This window comes from Neofelis nebulosa, chromosome 2 (assembly GCF_028018385.1).
Source record: "Neofelis nebulosa isolate mNeoNeb1 chromosome 2, mNeoNeb1.pri, whole genome shotgun sequence".
NCBI lineage: Eukaryota > Metazoa > Chordata > Mammalia > Carnivora > Felidae > Neofelis > Neofelis nebulosa.
In genome coordinates this window covers 39177590-39197508 of record NC_080783.1, presented here as the reverse complement: position 1 = coordinate 39197508, position 19919 = coordinate 39177590, and the positions used below count along the sequence as shown (strand labels likewise).

The following is a 19919-nucleotide window of genomic DNA, read 5'->3' as shown; positions in this document are numbered from 1 at the left end:
CATAAGTCAAAGAACTCTAGGAGGAAAGGTCCTCCCATGCCATCTGCATTAGGCACATTGCAAGCTAAAGATTCTTTCTGTGAAAAGCCAAGAAGGAGCCACTGTTCTTTATAAGAATGGAAAAGCATAAACACTCATGCCATCACCTGCTCTCCTAAACAAACAACACAAGGCACACCACTCCATTCCATCACAGAAATAGAACAACAATGCCAATATTTTTTTAATGTTTATTTATTTTTGAGAGAGAGAGAGAAAACGAACACAAGCAGGGGAGGAACAGAGAGAGAGGGAGACACAGAATGTGAAACGGGTTTCAGGCTCTGAGCTGTCAGCACAGAGCCCGACGCAGGGCTCGAACCCACGAGCTGTGAGATCATGACCTGAGTTGAAGTCAGACACTCAACCACCTGAGCCACCCAGGGGCCCCAACAATGTCAATATTTATTTTTTTATTTATTTTTTATTTTTTTTGTAATCTTTATTTATTTTTGAGAGAGAGAGAGAGAGAGAGCATGAGCAGGGGAGGAACAGAGAGAGAAGGAGACACAGAATCTGAAGCAGGCTCCAGGCTCTGAGCTGTCAGCACAGAGTCCGATGTGGGGCTCGAACCCACGAACCCTGAGATCATGACCTGAGCCGAAGTCAGATGCTTAACCGACTGAGCCACCCAGGCGCCCCAACAATGTCAATATTTAAAAGGCAGTCACCTAAACCTGGTTGAGAAAGATGTCATGTGGCTCCTCGGGGCAGATCTCAATCACTGCCTATCCACTGAGCTTCTTCCTTGCCAACTAAACCCCAATTTTATCCAAGGCAACAATGTTTCCAGTTAAAAATATTCATCTCTCCAGAATCTCTTGCAGCTAAAGGGAGCATGTGATCTAGTTATGGCCAGTAGGGTGTAAGTGGAAGTCTACTGGATGGGACTTCTGAGAAAGCTATCATTTTCCTGATTAAAAAGAGGACGGACTTGGAGCACCTGGGTGGCTCAGTCGGGTAAGCATCCCACTCTTGATTTCTGCTCAGTTCATGATCCCATGGTTTGTGGGATCGAGCCCTGCACTGGCATCTGTGCTGACAGAGCAGAGCCTACTTAGGACTCTCTCTTTCTTTCTCTGCTCTTCCCAGCTCTACAGGACAGACCCAGCAATCCTATTTTGCTCTTCCCTCTCCCCTCTTCTTGGATGAGAACCATACACTAAGGATGGCAGAGCCAGAAACCAGGAGTAACCATGATGAGTCCTTTAGTCCTGAACTACCTGCCTTCAGACTTCTTGCTATCTATGCAAAAATAAATTCCTATTTGGTTAAGCCCCTGTGGTTGGGTTTCTGTTACTTGCAGTTTAACACAATTCCTAACAGAAATACCTGTTAAAAATCTACCAGTGATTTAGACTCATCATGCCCGAATCCCTGTGACTGCATCACTGCTTCAGGCTAGACAACAAAGTACTTGCTACCCTTCTAAAAGATAGTTTAATGGGCAGAGGTGCTTAGGTGGAAGGAGTGATTCTTATGTTTCTGCAAATAAATGTACTATTTTTAAGCTATTGGTCACTTGGAAGGCACAGAAAGCCGGACCCTGGAAGGAACAGCATATATGCATCGGGAGTAGACAGTGCCCAGCTATGCAAAATACTTTTTTAGAAGCATGGCTATGCACATAACACATTTCTGAAAATCCTGTTGTGAGAGTTGCCTCTTGGGGCATCAGGAAAGACGAAGTAGCATTGCATCTTCCTTTAGGGAGCAATCAGCAGGATCACAGCGATAAAAAGCAGTAGTAATAAAATTGTACTTGTTAATGCAACCTCACACTAAGGTTTGCACTTCTGCTGTTACCCACCTTTTCTCCCAAAACCATCAGGTAAGCCAAATGAAGTACAGATTCCTTTTCTTTTCTTTTTTTTTTTTTTGTTTTAAAGTTTATTTATTTTTGAGAGAGAGAGAGAGAGAGAGAGAGAGAGAGCAAGCAGGGGAGGGTGAGAGAGAGAAAGGGACAGAGGATTTGAAGTAGGCTCTGCACTGACAGCAAAGAACCTGATGCGGGGCTCAAACTCACAAACTGTGAGATCATGACCTGAGCCGACGTCTGACGCTTAACCAACTGAGCCACTCAGGTGCCCCAAAGTACGCATTTCTGACACAAACTTGGGAAAAAGGACCACTGAGGAGCAGAAATAGAATGAGAGGTGGTAATGGGATGCAAACTATTGCAAGTGGTCTGAGTCCCGAACAGAAAGTGATGCCTGAGCTACACGTCATGTACACATTCCTAGAAAAAGAACTTTGACAGAGAACCACTATAGGCATCTCTTATTCCAAGAAGGGTCACTGATAACTCTTTGCCAGCCACATCCACTTCAAGGTAGAAATACTATACTATGTGAATAGGAAATAAGGGAGAACAGGAATGGGTGCTTGCTTCTAAGACCTTTAACCAAGAAATGTATCCAGAGCATAAATTAGGAAAAAAAAAAAAGCAAACAAACAAACAAACAAAAACAGGGGAGGAGGGGTGCCTGGGTGGTTCAGTCAGTTAAGTGTCTGACTCTTGATTTTGGCTCGGGTCATAACCTCACAGTTTGTGGGTTCAAGCCCCAAGTCAGGCTCAGTGCTCACAGCACATAGCCTACTTGGGATTCTCTTTCTTTCTGTCCTTTCTGCATGCACGCACATAAGAAACAGATCTAGAGTCACGTGTTCAATTTACCCCTCAGCTCCTGTTAGGTTGGGATAAGCCATATATCTCTGACTTGAATTCCCCTCTTTGGTTCATAGGGGATGTGGACAACTCCATTTGGTTACGTTTGTATTTAAAGAAAAACAGACTATCCCCTTGAAGCAAAATGCTGAAAATGTACCAGGACTATTTAGGCTCATCTGGAACTCAAATGTGCCATATATGATGAGAAATAGGTCAGAATTAGGATAAGCACGCCTAGAGCAGAAGTTTGATGGATCTGTTCTGATTTAAAATGTGACAGCAATCGGGGCGCCTGGGTGGCGCAGTCGGTTAAGCGTCCGACTTCAGCCAGGTCACGATCTCGCGGTCCGTGGGTTCGAGCCCCGCGTCGGGCTCTGGGCCGATGGCTCGGAGCCTGGAGCCTGTTTCCGATTCTGTGTCTCCCTCTCTCTGCCCCTCCCCCGTTCATGCTCTGTCTCTCTCTGTCCCAAAAATAAATAAAAAATGTTGAAAAAAAAAATTAAAAAAAAAATAAAATGCGACAGCAAGAGACCATCCTGTAAATCTCCATAGGGAAGATCTCATTCCCCACCAGGCATAGTGTTTGTCACATAGAAGATACTCAAGTTGATTAATACTGTTTATTCTGGATTGAAATTTTTCTCTGATGAGATTATGTTTCTGATAATTCATTATCCCTGACAGATACAAGCATTCCTGCCATCAAGTGGCAGTTACCCTTAATTGAAAATACCAAGTCCATATAAATAAACTAGCTTAGGGGCAAACAGGACAAATTATTCTGATACGACTATCACAACCTCCATCACTACTACGGCTCCTACGGCTGCTAGCTGGCCCACCTCTGGCCAGCCTTGCTCACACCATATAAAGAACAGCTAAAACGACTCATTCCTTGTATTTCAAGAAGACCAATTTTAATTGGTCCCTCAGAGTAAAATTTCGTCTTTAAGTAGGTTAACACTTTGTTTAGGTTGAGGTCAATTCTAGTCTAGACCCAGAACACCTTATCCGTGACAGTATTTCTTTTTTTTTTTTTTTTTTTTTTTTTTTTTTTTTTTTACGTTTATTTATTTCTGAGACAGAGAGAGACAGAGCATGAGTGGGGAGGGGCAGAGAGAGAGGGAGACACAGAATCCGGACCAGGCTCCAGGCTCTGAGCTGCCAGCACAGAGCCCGATGCGGGGCTCCAACTCACAAACTGTGAGATCATGACCTGAGCTGAAGTCGGTCACTCAACCGACTGAGCCACCCAGGCACCCTTCTGTGACAGTATTTCTATGCTGAGATCTACTTTTCATGGATATCTGAGGACAGTTTATTTTTTCCCAGACTGTAGGAGTTATTTTTCTTTCTCCTCATCTAACATGCATATTAGGTGATTTGGTCTTTTTTAAATGTCCCTACTCCAAATAAGAAAAATAGTTGAGTATAAAATCGTATACCAAAGAAAGGGTTCTAAATCCCTTATGAGTAGAATGTAGACATAATTATAAATCTATTTTCCCCCCACTAAATAAAGGTTCTGATTGATCAAAGAAATGTTGTTGGCCTTTAAAGCCAATTATCAATTGGTGCATTTATACTTAGTTACTTCCTTTCTCCATTTCTCTTAACAAATATTCAAATCTGTCCCACCGTCCTCACATCCCATAGCTAATTTCCAAGCTCCTACTTGGAGCAGGGTAGCATCCAAACCATGGAGAACATGAGGTCTCATTTCCCTAATGCCCTCTTTGCTGGGTCCATACCTACTCCTTGCCTTCTTTTACAGGGTTCTACCCTGTAATGGTGGAGCCTTTGACCCAATCCTCTCCATCAGTCACCTCTCGCCTTGATTTTTACTTCTTCCTTTCAACCTAAAAACATGTCAGCTTCTGTGAGGCACACTCTCCTGGTTTTGCTTTTGCTCTTTGAATATTACCTTCCTTGTTCCCTTTCCCATTCTCCTTCTTATTTCCCTTCCTTTTAGGATTCAAATGTCTGTTTTCCAACTGAAATAGTCTATTTTCTAGGAGTGCATATTTTAGAGACTTAGGTAACTTTCAGGCTGGAATATAATTACAAAAAAGTAACACTGAAGATGTTTAATTCATGTACCTAAATACCTTCTCTAAATCTAATCTTGTTTGTTAGGGTTTATATAAAGCTTGTCCACTCATGTCTCATATGTCTTCTTTGTTCTCTTACAAGTCTCGTTGGCGGTACATTTTCTCTAAATAGAAAAGCAAAGTACACACACAAAAAAAGCCTTAAAATCCTTTTAATATAATTTTATACCTGTTTATGAATATTATGGGAACACAATCAAGGAAACTTGTGAAAATCTCACTCTTGCCTATTTTAACAATCCATGATACTTTTGTGAAGTGATTTCATTTAGTGGTTTTTTTTAATTACTCTTTAGGACTATTTCAATTCATTCTGTTATTAATACTGGAATTAAATCTAGTAAGTCCGATTCTCCAAAGGAGAAACAAATTAAGTGTTTGGACCCAGAAAACAAAGGCATAGAGATAGAAGATTGCCACACACAACTCTCTTAACTATATTGTTTTGTGGTGGCTCAGAGAATTTTCTCAGGTCTAATTAATAAGGTTAAAAACAGGCCCCTTTTCCTACATTAAAACCATAGTATCTTTAGGAGGAACACATCAGGGCCTTAAACAAAATCTCTGTAAGCAGACTTAACATCTCCTGCACATTCACTAGGTCACAAATCATCCTTGGCTACTTCCCCTTTACCTAATTGATCCTCCATAGCAATGATTACCCAACTTCATTACTCACAGTGAATATCCTGCAGGCTTCATTTAAAATGCAGATTCCTGCCCTGCTCTTCCAGAGATTTTTGGTTCAGTAGGTTTGAGTCAGGATGCAGGAAACAGAATTCTAGCAAGTACCCTAGGGAGCTGATTCTGATACGGATACTACAAAGACCACACATGATAAAACTCTGTTCCATGGTTATTTCCAGGGATATTGAGCAATCACAGCGATGTTTTGGACACTGTACTTCTCTTTGACTACTGTGCCTCCAATTTGTCAGCTTGTGCATTCATTCGTTCACTCATTCATTCATGAAAAGCATTTACGGACTGCCCCCTATGGAATATAAGGAACACCCATTTCCTGCCATCAGGAGTCCCCAGTGTGGTGGGGGAAGACTGGCACATAAGGTACAATGCAATGTGAAGAATGCTATGACCAAGGTGTACATACTTTATAAAGTGTTAAAGAGGAACAGAGAAGGAATAATTATCAATCCCCATGACTGTGTGTAATTCATACGGCTCGGGATCTACCGAGTTTGATGTATATTTGGGAGGCACATATGGAGATATCCTTTGGAAGATCTACACATTTAAGCCAGTCCTTAAGGTGTCTCATCCATTCCTTTGCTTCACTGCTCCATAGACATATTGCTTTACCTCCCAGGGTTCATTTTTTAGTTCTATGAGTGGTCATCAGAAGCAGCAAACAAGTGGCCATGTTTAGAGCTGAATTCAGTGGTAAAAGTTACTGTTGCTGCCTGGGTCCCAGGATGTTATCTTTTTCATCCTTAGAAAAGTAAGATTAATTATATTAATGTACAACATGATTGTAAAGAGTAATTTAAATAATGAATTCTCTTTTAAAATGACACTAAAAACTAAAATAATGTAAGCAGAAAGACTTGTAATTTTTTTTTTAAAAACTCTTCCTTCCCCATAATATTTCATACACAGAGATCAGTGTGAAAAATTACCTTTAAAAGATTATTTTTTTCCTGATTCTGGATTCCAGAAAAAGGACTCTGAATAGGCTTTTAAGATAATATATAGGAGACATGAGCAGACATCTCAAACATATCCAAACATAATTTGGATTTGGAAATGTTTCTATGACTGTTAATATTTCCAAAACCTGCATACAGTGCTGGAGATAAAATATGAACAAAACTGCTTATATTCAAAGCCCTCCTCTTCTATCAATCAACCCAGGAGAGTTAAGACACGGTGAAGAATTTTTTGAGAAAGACGTCATGTGACAGATTGTGCCAGAGAAATGAAAAATGATGCTTGCAACTTTTATTTTGCTTTCAAGTAATCCCTCCCCACATTTTCTCACAAATGGCATAAACACCTAAGTTGTTTTAAATTGTTTTTTAGATACAAATTGAAGTTATATTCAATGTTATATTCAATGTTATATATGTCTTATGATTGGATCACACAGGGGCCTGGTTTGTTCTGGCTATACTCAAAACTTAGATGCCCTGGGATTTGGGATTTGGAAAGTAATATTAAGCTCCAATTTGAATCAAAATGATCATTATACATTTTTTTTAACGTTTATTTATTTTTGAGACAGAGAGAGACAGAGCATGAACGGGGGAGGGTCAGAGAGAGAGAGGGAGACACAGAATCCAAAACAGGCTCCAGGCTCCGAGCTGTCAGCACAGAGCCCGACGCGGGGCTTGAACTCACGAACCGCGAGATCATGACCTGAGCCAAAGTGGGATGCTTAACCGACTGAGCCACCCAGGCGCCCCAAAATGATCGTTATAGATCTGGGCAAAGACCACACCTTCACAGGAACTGTTTGACTGTTTTTAACAATTTTTGCAAAAATTTTTGCAAAATTTTTACCAGAATGTTCTAGGCAGGTTATGGAATCCTGCTGCTGCAATGTGACAGGAAAACTCTGACAATGACTTTGGGATCTGAACTACATCCCAAGGGAGGGGTGAGTCTTTACTACGGATTGCACTACACAAGAACACCAATCTTATGCAGCACTATGAGAATTCATCAACAAATTCCTCATGAATTTGCAACTGTGGCATTTGTTTTAACCCAGTCTCCCTAGATGCCCAATTCATTACACTGAAGCTCTCTCTGGTTGAAAAAAGAGCAAGTGTCAGATCAATCCTGATACCACACTGCCAGCTGAGCATGTACCCACTAACAACTGTGGCCTGGTAGGTAGTCAACTGAGTAGCTATCTTCCCGTAGATACCAGAAGGAGTTGCTGATTGCACTGTGCCAGAGATGGGAGAAGAAGGCACAGCACACCACAGGACAAAGAAGCAACAGAGGCTGAGAAGAGCTGATGACAAGTCTGTAAGGTCTGGCCTTGGGGATTCGTGTGCTCTGAAAGGCACGTGTATCGCTGCACTGGCCGGCGGGGCGGGCGCCTGTGTGTTGATTCAAGGCCACTCACCTGCAAGTATGAGAGAGATGTCTATGGATGTCTCCTCTAGGCAGGCCATCTACCAGGGGTGGGGGAGCCCAACTCGGAGAACGTGAAATCTTTCACTAGATCCACACTGGGTGATACAGACAAGTCCTAAGCACACCCCTGAGGAGGCCTCCTGAACATTCACACCTCCAGACATACTGAGCAGGCAAGATGCTCTGCTAAGCAACTTCCCATGTAAGATACCTGATCCCAAACTATTCGACCAAACACTCATTTTGACAGGGAGGGAACCACCAAGAGATCAGTGAGAAGCAACACTTGAACTCATTTTGCCAAATACCTTCTGAGAGTTTTCAGTCACGGCCCAGAACACCAGACAGTAAAGAGCAGTTCAGAGATGGCTTATATGTCAGGCACTGTCTTACCGCTTTGTCTTTACCAGTTCACGGACACCTCTAACAATCCTTTGAGGTTGGTACCGCTATCAGATTCTTAATGATGGGAACTAAAGCACAGAGACGTTAGAAAATCTGTCCACGATCCCAAAACTAGTATGTGCAGCACGTTCCTTGATACTATACCACACCTTCTATCTAGACCACTGTGAAGAATTTGGATTCCATGCTGATAGGAGGTCACTGGAAGACTTGAAGCAGGGGAGTAACATGATCCATGTTTTTTGTTTTTTTTTAATCCTCCTGGCTGCTGTGTGCAGAGTGGGCTGTAGGAGGGCAAGAGAGGATGGCCCACCATGCTTCGCGCCCAGGCCCAGCACCGAGTGCTGGAATCATAACCTAAACGTGACCCTCCTCCGTCTCCATCTTTCCTGTGTAGACAGAGCTGCAGCAGCTATAAATAGCCTCCCTGAGTGCAAAAGGCTGGCAATCAATTCCAGACTCGTCAGTCCAACGACCCTGTGAGGTGACCCATCCGTCTCTAAGCTCTCTCCAAGTCCAACCACCATCCTGGATTTCACTCTCTAAGCCCACCATGCTCTTCCTGTCCCCTCTTTATCCAAACAACTCTCAAAAATCCAACTTTCCCACACTCAACCTTAATTTGTCAAGACAGAAAGCTCAGATTCTCCATCACTTAGTAACTCAATAAAGTTCCTAACGCAACATATTTAATCTATCACTGGCATTTAGTCCACATGGGCCTTCTATTCACCCACAGAAGTATGCTTTATGTTTTTAGGTACCTATCACTTATTTCAAGGACCAAGAGAGTAATACACTGCCTGATAATGAAGCTGTCGGGCAGCGGCTCTTAGGTGATGGTTAAGATCCCAGAACTTTGAGAAACAGCAGACCTGAGGTTAAATTCCACCTCTCTCATTTGCTGAAACCATAACCTTATGCAAGTCTTAAAACTGCACAGACTCCATTTCTTCAATCTATCAAATGATAACAGCACCAAGCTCAGAAAACTGTGAGGAGTACATGGGTACAGTATTTGAACCTGGCACATATTTAGGAGCTAAATGTGTGGGGTTTAAAAATCTCTTAATCCATTTCTTCCTTCTTTCTAAGAAGTTACGTTTTTCCTTTAATACTCAAAAGCACAGTTCCTCAATCTCATTTCCTTAGGTTTTACTTGTTAAATTTCTTTTAAATAAATTCATTTTATTTTAATTTCTCATAAATATATATAAAACAAAAGTATGCTTACTTATGTCTTGGGAGACTGTTTTCTTTTTTTTTTTTAATTTTTTTTAATGTTTATTTTTGATAGAGAAAGACAGAGAGAGAGAGACAGAGAGAGGCAGGGCACAAGCAGGGGAAGGGCTGAGGGAGAGGGAGACCAAATCCTAAGCAGGCTCCAGGCTCCAAGCTGTCAGCACAGAGCCCAATGCGGGGATCAAACCCACGAACCGTAAGATCATGACCTGAGCCCACATCGGACGCTTAACTGACTGAGCCACCCAGGCGCCCCTGGAGACTGTTTTCTTAATCTGGATGCCAAATGAGTGGGCAACAAAAGTGCAGTCCATACGTACACCAATAGCACATTATGCCATTACATGTGAATACAGTCTCTCACACAGAGTGTACCAGTCTGTGCAGTTCTTAGGTGGAAGGTCACTCAAAGCCTAAAATTCTGTCAGGCTTTAAGCTCAGCCTAGTAAAGACAGGCAGAGATGCCCTCATCTTCCTACACAATGAAACATGGATTGGGTGGTACTATGTGTGTTCAAAAGTTGCCAGGAATGACAATGAGGTGTTAATTCTATATCCCTCTTTCTTTCTTCTAATTACTTATTTATATTTATTTATTTTAATTTTGAGAGAGAGGAAGACAAGCAAGGGAGGGCCAGAGAGAGAGGGGGACAGAGGATCTGAAGCAGGCTCTGTGCTGACAGCAGAGAGCCCGATGTGGGGCTTGAACTCACTAACTGTGAGATCATGACCTGAGCTGAAGTCAGATGCTTAACTGACTGAGCCACCCAGGAGCCCCTAATTATTATTTTTTTAAATGTCATATACACACTAATTTATCACTCAAAGATAAACCTTTTTAATACTAAATGAAGTTTAGAAGCAACCTCTAGATGCTTCAGGATGTTACTTTTACATGAACCTAATAGCTACAGATTCTGAGAAATGTGCAACCATTATAAAATATAAAGTTCAATGCAAAAGCATCCTTTGGTTGGGGGTAAATTACACCTTTGATCTTAGTGAGCTCATACAACAAGGATCAGGAACTTTCATAGCTAACTTTATGTAAAGAAGGAGGTTACCCTTATTGAAGTGAACCAAATATTTATTGGAGCTGATTCAAACTCAGTATGAAAATATTAGTTGGAAGTATATGAGAGCAATCGTTCTGGAACATTCATTGCTACTAATCCTAAAGAATAATCTTGCAGATGTGGCTACTCCCTGTGGGTGCCTCCCCAAAATGGCTTGACCAGAGGCTGAATGACCTTCCCAAAGGTTGGACCGCTCACCTGAATCCTTACTAAACCATCACCTTACTTTTCATTAAACTGAGCTTTTATGTATGTTTCTAAATGGGGCACTGCTAGTTCTGTCCAGTGCAGTGTAGGCATGATAGCATCCTTGGGTCTCCGGCACTGTGTGCCAGGTGCACACTATACGACAATAAAAAATAACATCCCTGCCGACCTTGAGAACAACTGAGTGGCATTTTAGGGCCAAAAAGTAAATTTTTTCATTGAAAACATTTAATTTATAAAGGATTAGGATAGAGCTGAAACTTATCCCTGTATTCATCCTGGCTCTTAAACAATCTAAGCAGATTCCAAAAGTCTATTGAAAGCTGGGTCGGTTTGCCACAAGGAAATCTTAACAAAAACGTGAATTTATCCTCCAAGTGTTTTTGTAAGATTGTTGTTTAATCAACAGTTTCTAAAATGTGAATGTCTATGAATCCTTGTCCATATGAATGTTACATTACAAATAAATCTGCTTTAACATCTCATTCATGAGAGAAGAGCTTTAAAAATCTGTCTAAAAACATTACTGGCCAGAAGCAGATAACCTGTCATGAAATCTAGACTCCATCGCATGACATTAAAAAAACAAAACAAAACAAAACAAAACATTCTTGTAGGTAGAACCTGTACTTAACATCACAGTAAAGTAATTTATTTGAAACCAGTGGGGCTCTAGAACATCAGCAAAGGGACTGCATATTTATTTGTAAAAGTTTCACATGCTTTAATACCTGTACTGATGGCTGTTGAGTTGTCAAGTGATTAAATGTGATAAGCACACCACACGGTTTGTTAATAGCTATCCCTAATCGAGCTGGGAGGAGAGCACATTTAAGGACATTTCAAAGAGAAAGGCAAAGAGAACTGTAAATCTCAAAGAGTTGGACTCAGGGGGTGCCTGGGTGACTCAGTCAGTTAAGCATCTGATTTCAGCTCAGGTCACAACCCCAAAGTTTTTAAGTTCAAGCCCCGCATCGGGTTCTCAGCTGTTCAGCGCAGAGCCTGCTTCAGATCCTCCATCCCCTGTATTTCTACCCCTCCCTTGCTTGCTCACTCTCTTTCTCTCAAAAATAAATAAAAGTTTAAAAAAAAAATTTTTAAGGGTCAGACTCAGAAATTACGTGACAGTAGAACTCATTTTACAGAACTTCCTATTACCTTACCTCACATAATCCCCAAAAGTTTCTCTCTGCCTTTTTCAGGGTTGAATCCATCATCATTTCAAATCTGGTTTGGAAGCAGCAAGAAGAAACATGTTTCATTCTCCTTAAAATCATGCACTGGCCTACCCACTTGGCAATTCCATTCATAGAAGCAGCCAGAACTGAAGTCAGGCAGGTCTGGAGTCCTAACGTGGCTTTGAGAGCTCTGCAGGTCCACTTCACTGATGCTCCTGCTTCTCTTTCTCTTTCCCAACGTTCTAGAAATGAAATCCTAAGCAGGATTTGAGCAGACCTCTGCCAGGATACTCTTGTCTGGCTAAAAAAAACACTGAGAGCCACTCCCACTCTTCCTCAAGACTTACCACTGTTCAGGCATCCTTAATGAAAAAACATAACCTATTAGTATCCCATACGCTGAGGCAGTTGTGGCCACACCCTGTAAAGGGTACAGGATGCAATCACCCCATCCTCCCCTCAGCTTCCTTCCTTTGCTTTTCTATTGGGAAAATTCCAAAGAATGAGTTATGTGTACACACACAAACACACACACACACACACACACACACACACACACACACTCTCTCTCTCTCTCTCTCATACAGAGTGAGCTGATGTCAACAAACTGTTATCACAGAGAGGGGAATTTTCTGTCTGATTTACTAAGAATAGAGTAGCCATTACCTGGAAACTCCAATTTACTACTATGATTAATAAGATAAAGAATTTGTTTAGGGTATTAAAATAGGCTTATAGCATCCTAACTAATCCAAAATAAATATGTGGACTTGGATTTCAAACTGTAAAAATCAACTAAAACTTTCTGAAACATCATACAGCTTTAATGAAAATCCCAAACTGTGGTTATCAACCCTGAAGTTATTTTCAGATGTCACTTTTAATGAAAAAAATGGATGCAAAACATCCATCTAGCTGTGTTCTTGTCTTATCCAAGGAAGAAGTTGTGGCAGAAGAATTTCCAGATGAGATGCATTATTCTTTAATGGAAAAGGGGCCTCCTGAAGCTGGCCCACCCAGGGCAGTTGTCACAATTATTAAGTGTCAGTTGCATGGGTGGATGTAATCAAAGGGTGCGAGACTCTCTCTCTCCAGAAAGCTTCCAAGAAAGCAAGATAAAATATCTTCAACTGTCAGACGTTTTGCTGTGAAGTGAGACAGGCTGGATTCAAGCTCCGTGCTACATTTAGTGAATGCAATTTACTCTCTACTGGTCCCTTAATCCAGACAGTTTGCCATGAAGCTTCACGGGCCACAAAGCTTTGGCAATAAACTGTGTGGGCACAGCAAGCCTGGCACTCCAGAATCACCACCAGGCTGCTTCTGACATGTAAACTCTGCCCAGTCTTAGAGAAAATCACTGTAGATTCTTGGGTGTATGCTAATGAACACCCAAAGAGCAAGCATGTACACAATGCCTACAATGTACCAGGGACACATCGCAGACGCTATAAAAATAGCCTCACGAATGGCACTGCGCTCCAAGGCTGAGGTCAATAATGTTATTAGAGCTATGTTACAGGTGAGGAAACAGAGGCTCCCAGAGAAGTGATGACAGCCAGGATTTCAGGTTGGATCTGAATGACAGCCAACACCCAAACCCAAGCTCTTTTACAATACACTGCCTTTCTCAGATAACGCTCCTGAAGATGGCAGTCACCTCACTAATTTGATGGAGTCACCAAAAGGAGTTTAGGAAAAAGTAATCTAGAAGGGATGAGTTCATTTCCTCTTATTGGCATCAACGGTGGCTACAGCCTATGAACAACAGACTTCTCATCAATGTCAGCATCTCTGTTTTCAGCCCCAGTCAAAAGCGTCTAGTCTTGAATGCTTGCTTACTTCTTAGTTATGGACCAACAGATTCTCCATGAAGTTCACCTGATGCTCCCATGACTCTGGCTCTCCAAGCCACGATTCTTTATCTTCCAAATAGTGTAACATTTGCCAGACAGGCCACTTTAGCTGAACTCTAGGCTCTGGTCCGTCCATGTGTCATCGATGTTCACATGTGTCAAACAGGCTATTGTCCTATGTAAAGGAAATCTATTTCCCCACAGCACAAGCCACTGTCATAGGAGACTAGATTTCCAAGTTGACCAAGAAACTTATAAAGTGGATCAAGGGATGTGAGATGATGTTGGAGCCTAGACTTAAGGCCATCACATACATGCACCTTTTCATAGAGGTGGTATTTCTTAAACACGGGTAGTTCAGGCTGTACCTCTTCAATCATAGTGGACTACTGCATTGAGAAGGTATAGCAAGACAGCATAGTGTCAGACTTCAAAATTTATACATGCTAGAAATATATAAAGGAATATTTCTCCAAACCACAACCCAGTGTGAAGAAAGACCTTGAAGATCAACAAGTAAAATGGGAAGCACATTAATACAATATTTGCATCCATGTAACATCCTAGCATTTTCACTCGCTATGATGGCATACAGTGCCAGGCATTGGGAGATAGTTCTCAACAAGACAAACACAGCCTCTGCTTTTTCTTACAGAGCTTCTATTTTAGAGACAGGGAGACACATTTAAATAACAAATACAAAATGAATGCTTTAGCTACTACTATGAGACATGCTACAAAGGAAAAAGAGGGCATAAGGGAACGGGCGAGTTGCTGACATGACCCAGGTCAGAAAATAAGTGAAATCTTCCTCAAGGAATCAATGTAGGAACTGAGCTCTGAAGGATGGATAAGGAGGGGAGGAAAGAGAAAAGAGACAACATTCCAGATAGAAGAGCTGCTCAGAGGCCCTAGCATGGGAAGCAGCATGGCACTTCCATGGACTGAAGGAAGACCAGTGTGACTAGAACACAGAGGGTAAGGGAGAGATGAGGCCAGTGAAGGAGAATAGACTAGAAATTTTAAGCATCAGTGTAGAGGGAAAGAAAGGGAAGCTAAAGAATAGAGGAATGAGGGGCACTTGAATGGCTCATTTGGTTAAGTACTCAACTCTTGGTTTTAGCTCAGGTCGTGAACTCCCAGTTCATGAGTTCGAGCCCCATGTCAGGCTCTGTGCTGATGGTGCAGAGCCTGCTTGAGATTTTCTCTCTCTCCCTCTCTCTCTGCCCCTCCCCTGCTCACTTTCTCTTTCTCTCTCTTAAAATAAATAAATAAACTTTAAAAAAAGAATAGAGGAATGAAAATTGTCCTTTCATCCCATCTCCACAAGATCTCTTTCTGAAAGCCAATTGATATCACAGATGTTAACATTCAAAGCTACTGATCTAGCAAGGACGCTCATGGGTGAAATTATGTTTTATGGATACTGAATGGATTAATCATAGAACTAAAAAGACATCATTTAACTAATGTAGCTTATTCCCAAAAGCTCACGGAATAAATAAATCATGGGAATAAAAGGCACAGCATAGGGAAGATAGTCAATGATACTATAATAGTACTATACGGTGACAGATGGTAGTATCCTTGCAGTGAGCACAGCACAATGTATAGAGAAGTTGAATCACTGTGTTGTACACCTGAAACTAATATAACATTGTGTGTCAACTATACCCAAATTAAAAAAAGAATGAGTAAGCTCCAAAAAAAAAAAAAAAAAAAAAAAAAAAAAAAAAAAAAAGAGCAGAGGAGAGCAAAGACACAATTCTTAGATTACGATACAAATTGACAATGGAAAAATTCAGCAGCGTCTCTTCCATCTAGCTCTATGTTGGCACCAAAAACCCAAAACAGAATCAAGGTTAGCACATCAGGAAGGAACAACCATTTTCCTGAAAAGCCCATTATGAATTTCCTTTGTGTTTCTGCACTTTGCATGCCTCTGAGACTGACATCATATTATCCCATATGCATTATTTCAGTCCTGTAGCAAGTGTCTGCCTATGTGCTGCAACTTTTATCGGAGGGTTTTTCTTGTGACATTGTGTTCCTTAAACAGCCAGATGAATGCTGGCCTCCTCACCACTTTGTTTTCAGATTCCCCAAATCTTCCAATGGAAATGCACATCAGTCTGTGTATACATCAGAAAACGTTTTGAAAATTCATTCAAAAAAGAGACAGCTGCTAAAAGATCAAGGGTAGAGCCTCAAATAAAAATCAGTTTGATGACTGTACATGAAATACATGGTTTCTAAATTTTGGCCTAGAAACTGGTAGGTAATGAAATTAAATAAAAACAATAAGGGCTATCATGTGTTATCTATTAAGAACCTACCACATGCCAGGCACTATAAGTGTATACATACACTCTCTCATTTAATCCTCAGAGAACCTTCTGGGCTGGTTGTTACAATCCCCATTTCACAAAATAAGAAAACTGTGGGATAAAGAGACTGAATAACTTGCTCATGCATAGCAAAATCACAGAGCAAAAAACTAGCTGAATTTCAAATCTAGGGTATGCATGACATCAAAGCTTATCTGCACATTTCCCACCATTATACAACTTTCCCCCAAAATAACTAAGCACTGTTCATCAAGTGACAAGAACTGTGCTCGGTATTTCAGAATCACTAACTGATAGAATCCTCACAGCAATTCTGAGAGGTGTTATTATCCCTATGATAAGGAAAGTGAGCTCTGGGAGGTCTGGTAACTTGATCAAGGGCACATAATGGCAAGGCTGAAAGGTGCAGAGGAAGACTTTCCAGAAGCCTGCACAATTTCACAACAGCAACATTTCTGAAGTATTCTGAGTTCAGTAGAAGCAAGTACGGGCATGTTTTCTTAGGGTTTTGCACTTTCATCTGGGAAATTATCATTATGCTCTGGAAGACAGTAATGTCCCCCAAAACTGACTTTCTCATCTTAGGTGGATAAGAAAATCCCTTTATCGATGTCCACTCAAGCCAAATGATCGGAACTGGGATCCATTGCTTTCATTAACATGAATAGATGACCCTCATTTTCTCTCTCTAACAGACGGATACACACAAGTAGATGTAATGTGCCAAACATGTGAAAGGCAGAAATAAGAATAAATGTTGTTTTTTTTCTTTCAGTAATCTCTACAACATAATTAAAGAAGCAGCTATAATGGGGTCTCCTTTCTTTGACTGACCTGTATCCAGAAGCTCTAAGATATAATTCTCCTTATGGGTGAATTTTATATAAATACCTAAGAATGTTATATCTTTACTTATGGATGAATTTTGTATTAATCCTATGTTAATGTATTGCTAATGAAATATTACGGTGGTTTACATACAATCCCACCTCCCTCATTCAATTCATAACAACCGTTTAATTACATATGACTAGCGAGTTCTGCTCCTATGCTATTTATTATTCCAAATAAATTTATATTGTACAACAGGGTGAATTTAAAAATAGATTGTAGTCATGTAAAACTAAGAAAATAAAATGAAGCCAAAAAAGGAAGGATATAAAATTATTTTATTTGTCTATGTGTATACTTTGCTTCTATCTGTACAATGAGAACATTACCTTTTCCCAGTTATGCTTTGCATATAGCTGAGATAGCAATGAACTCAATAATATATCCTGGAGAGTCTCGGATAGGGCAGGAAGTACATACATAGAAGTACATACATAGAGACTCCACTATATTCACACAGGGAACATTTTCAGAATTGGGATTTATAATTTACCACAACAGTGCATGATGTAGAATCAAATAATCACATAAATCCCCAACTCTGAAAGGAAAGTTTTCAAATTGTATTGTATATTACAAACATCTGGGACTTATGTTTAAAATTCAGACTCCAGGGGCACTGGGTGGCTTAATCAGTTAAGTGACCAACTCTTGATTTCGGCTCAGGTCATGATCTCATGGTTCATGGGTTCAAGCCCCACGTCAGGTTCTATGCTGACAGTGTGGAGCCAGCTTGGGATTCTCTCTCTCTCTCTCTCTCTCTCTCTCTCTCTCTCTGTCCCTCCTCCACTCTCTCTCACCCACCCTTCTCTCTCTCAAACTAGATAAACTATAGGGGCATCTGGGTGGCTTAGCTGGTTAAGTGTCCAACTTTGGCTCGGGTCACAATCTTGTAGTTCCTAAGTTCAAGCCCCGTGTTGGGCTCTGTTCTGACAGCTCACAGCCTGGAGCCTGTTTTGGATTCTGTGTCTCCCTCTCACTCTGCCCCTCCCCTGCTCATGCTGTCTCTCTCAAAAATAAATAAACATTTTTTAAAAATTAAAATAAATAAACTTAAAAATCAGACTCCATAGAGCAAAGAGCAGAAATTCTGATTCAGTAGATATAGGATGGGTCTTAGAAGTTTGCATTTTAAACAATCACCCCAACTAATTCTGATATAGATAATACTAGAACTACACTTTAAGAGACACTAGTCTGCAGTCTCAAAATTTAATTAGACCGGGGGCGCCTGGGTGGCTCAGTCGGTTAAGCGTCTGACTTCAGCTCAGGTCACGATCTCACGGTCCGTGAGCTCGAGCCCCGCGTCGGACTCTGGGCTGATGGCTCAGAGCCTGGAGCCTGCTTCCGATTCTGTCTCCCTCTCTCTCTCTGCCCCTCCTCCGTACATGCTCTGTCTCTCTCTGTCTCAAAAATAAAGAAACGTTAAAAAAAAAAAATTAAAAAAAAAAATTTAATTAGACCGTACACTAATGGACATGTATATGTGAATGTCACATTTGGTTTTGCAAATGTGTTTTGTTAGAAACTTCAAAAATAGACGTACATCTCTGTATCTTTGCAGTGTACTCTTTCCTAACAATTCTCACGATGATTATGTTCAATCTATCTTAAAAGAAGAAAAAAGTGAGTATAGTGGAAAGCAAGTACAGAAAACACGAACACAGAAAGGGATGCTAACATGAGAAAAAAAAAGGTTTTGCTTGTATATAAGTCTAGAACAGTACTCCTCAAAATATAGGCCATGGACCAGCACTGGGCCATGAACTTATCACTAATGATTTGAGAGAAGGACAGAAATTGAACATGAGACTTTACAAACTTTTACAGAAATTTTTCAGAGTAATTTTAAGTCTGTTCAGTAATAATAATAATAATAATAATAATAATAAAAATAATGAAAATGTGGGCTTATATTTTGTAGATCTTGTTTTCATTTCATTTTTCTAAGTTTTTTTTTCTTTAATGTTTATTTATTTATTCATTTTGAGAGAAAGAGAGGAAGGGGGAGCAGCAGAGAGGGAGAGAGAGAAACCCAAGCAGGCTCTGCCCTATCTGCACAGAGCCCAACATGGGGCTCAGTCCCATGAACTCCAAGATCAGGACCTGAACCAAAATCAAGAGTCAGACACTCAACCAAGTGAGACACCCAGGCACCCCTAGGTCTACTTTTATTGTACTTTACAAAAGATCAGTGTCCATGATGGGATTGAAAGGCCATAGAAAATTTGAGAAGCACTAGTGGGTTCTAGAAAGGAGGGTTTGACCGTGCTTGCTCTGTGCAGTGAGCCCAAGATTGGACACAAGAGTGGATTTCTGTGGTACCATCTCAAAGGTTACCAGCCAGAAAGAATTTATTGAATGAATGTCTGTAAGAACATCCTTAACTTCTCATACTAATTCGCTTTGAATCTGTCAGCAATATATGAATCTACATGTTTTTGTGGATCTGTCAACTTTTCTTTTTAGCTTGTGCCACGTCTCAAAATAACACTTTAGGGGTGCCTGGGTGGCTCAGAAGGTTGAGCGTCCGACTTCAGCTCAGGTCATGATCTCGCAGTTCGTGAGTTCGAGCCCCGCGTTGGGCTCTGTGCTGACAGCTCAGAGCCTGGAGCCTGTTTCAGATTCTGTGTCTCGCTCTCTCTCTGCACCTCCCCTGCTCATGCTCTGTCTCTCTCTGTCTCAAAAATAAATAAAACATTAAAAAAAATTTTTTTGGTTAACACTTGAGTAAAATTTCATAAAAAATTACTTTCGACGCATATAACAGCACATTTCACTTATTATAAA

General features: G+C 40.8%; 1 protein-coding gene across 6 annotated transcripts in view; it reads right to left on the bottom strand.

The window, feature by feature from the left end:
* Window positions 1-19919, bottom strand: part of HECW2 (HECT, C2 and WW domain containing E3 ubiquitin protein ligase 2) — a 376253-nt gene that overhangs the window by 160769 nt on the left and 195565 nt on the right. Inside the window, exon 1 of one of the 6 annotated variants that reach the window (XM_058710598.1) lies at window positions 12020-12334. The exons of the other annotated variants lie outside the window; for them this stretch is intronic. The gene's annotated coding sequence lies outside the window, so the exon portion shown is untranslated. Of the gene's footprint in view, window positions 1-12019; window positions 12335-19919 lie in introns of those variants that run through there. 6 annotated transcript variants of the gene reach the window in all.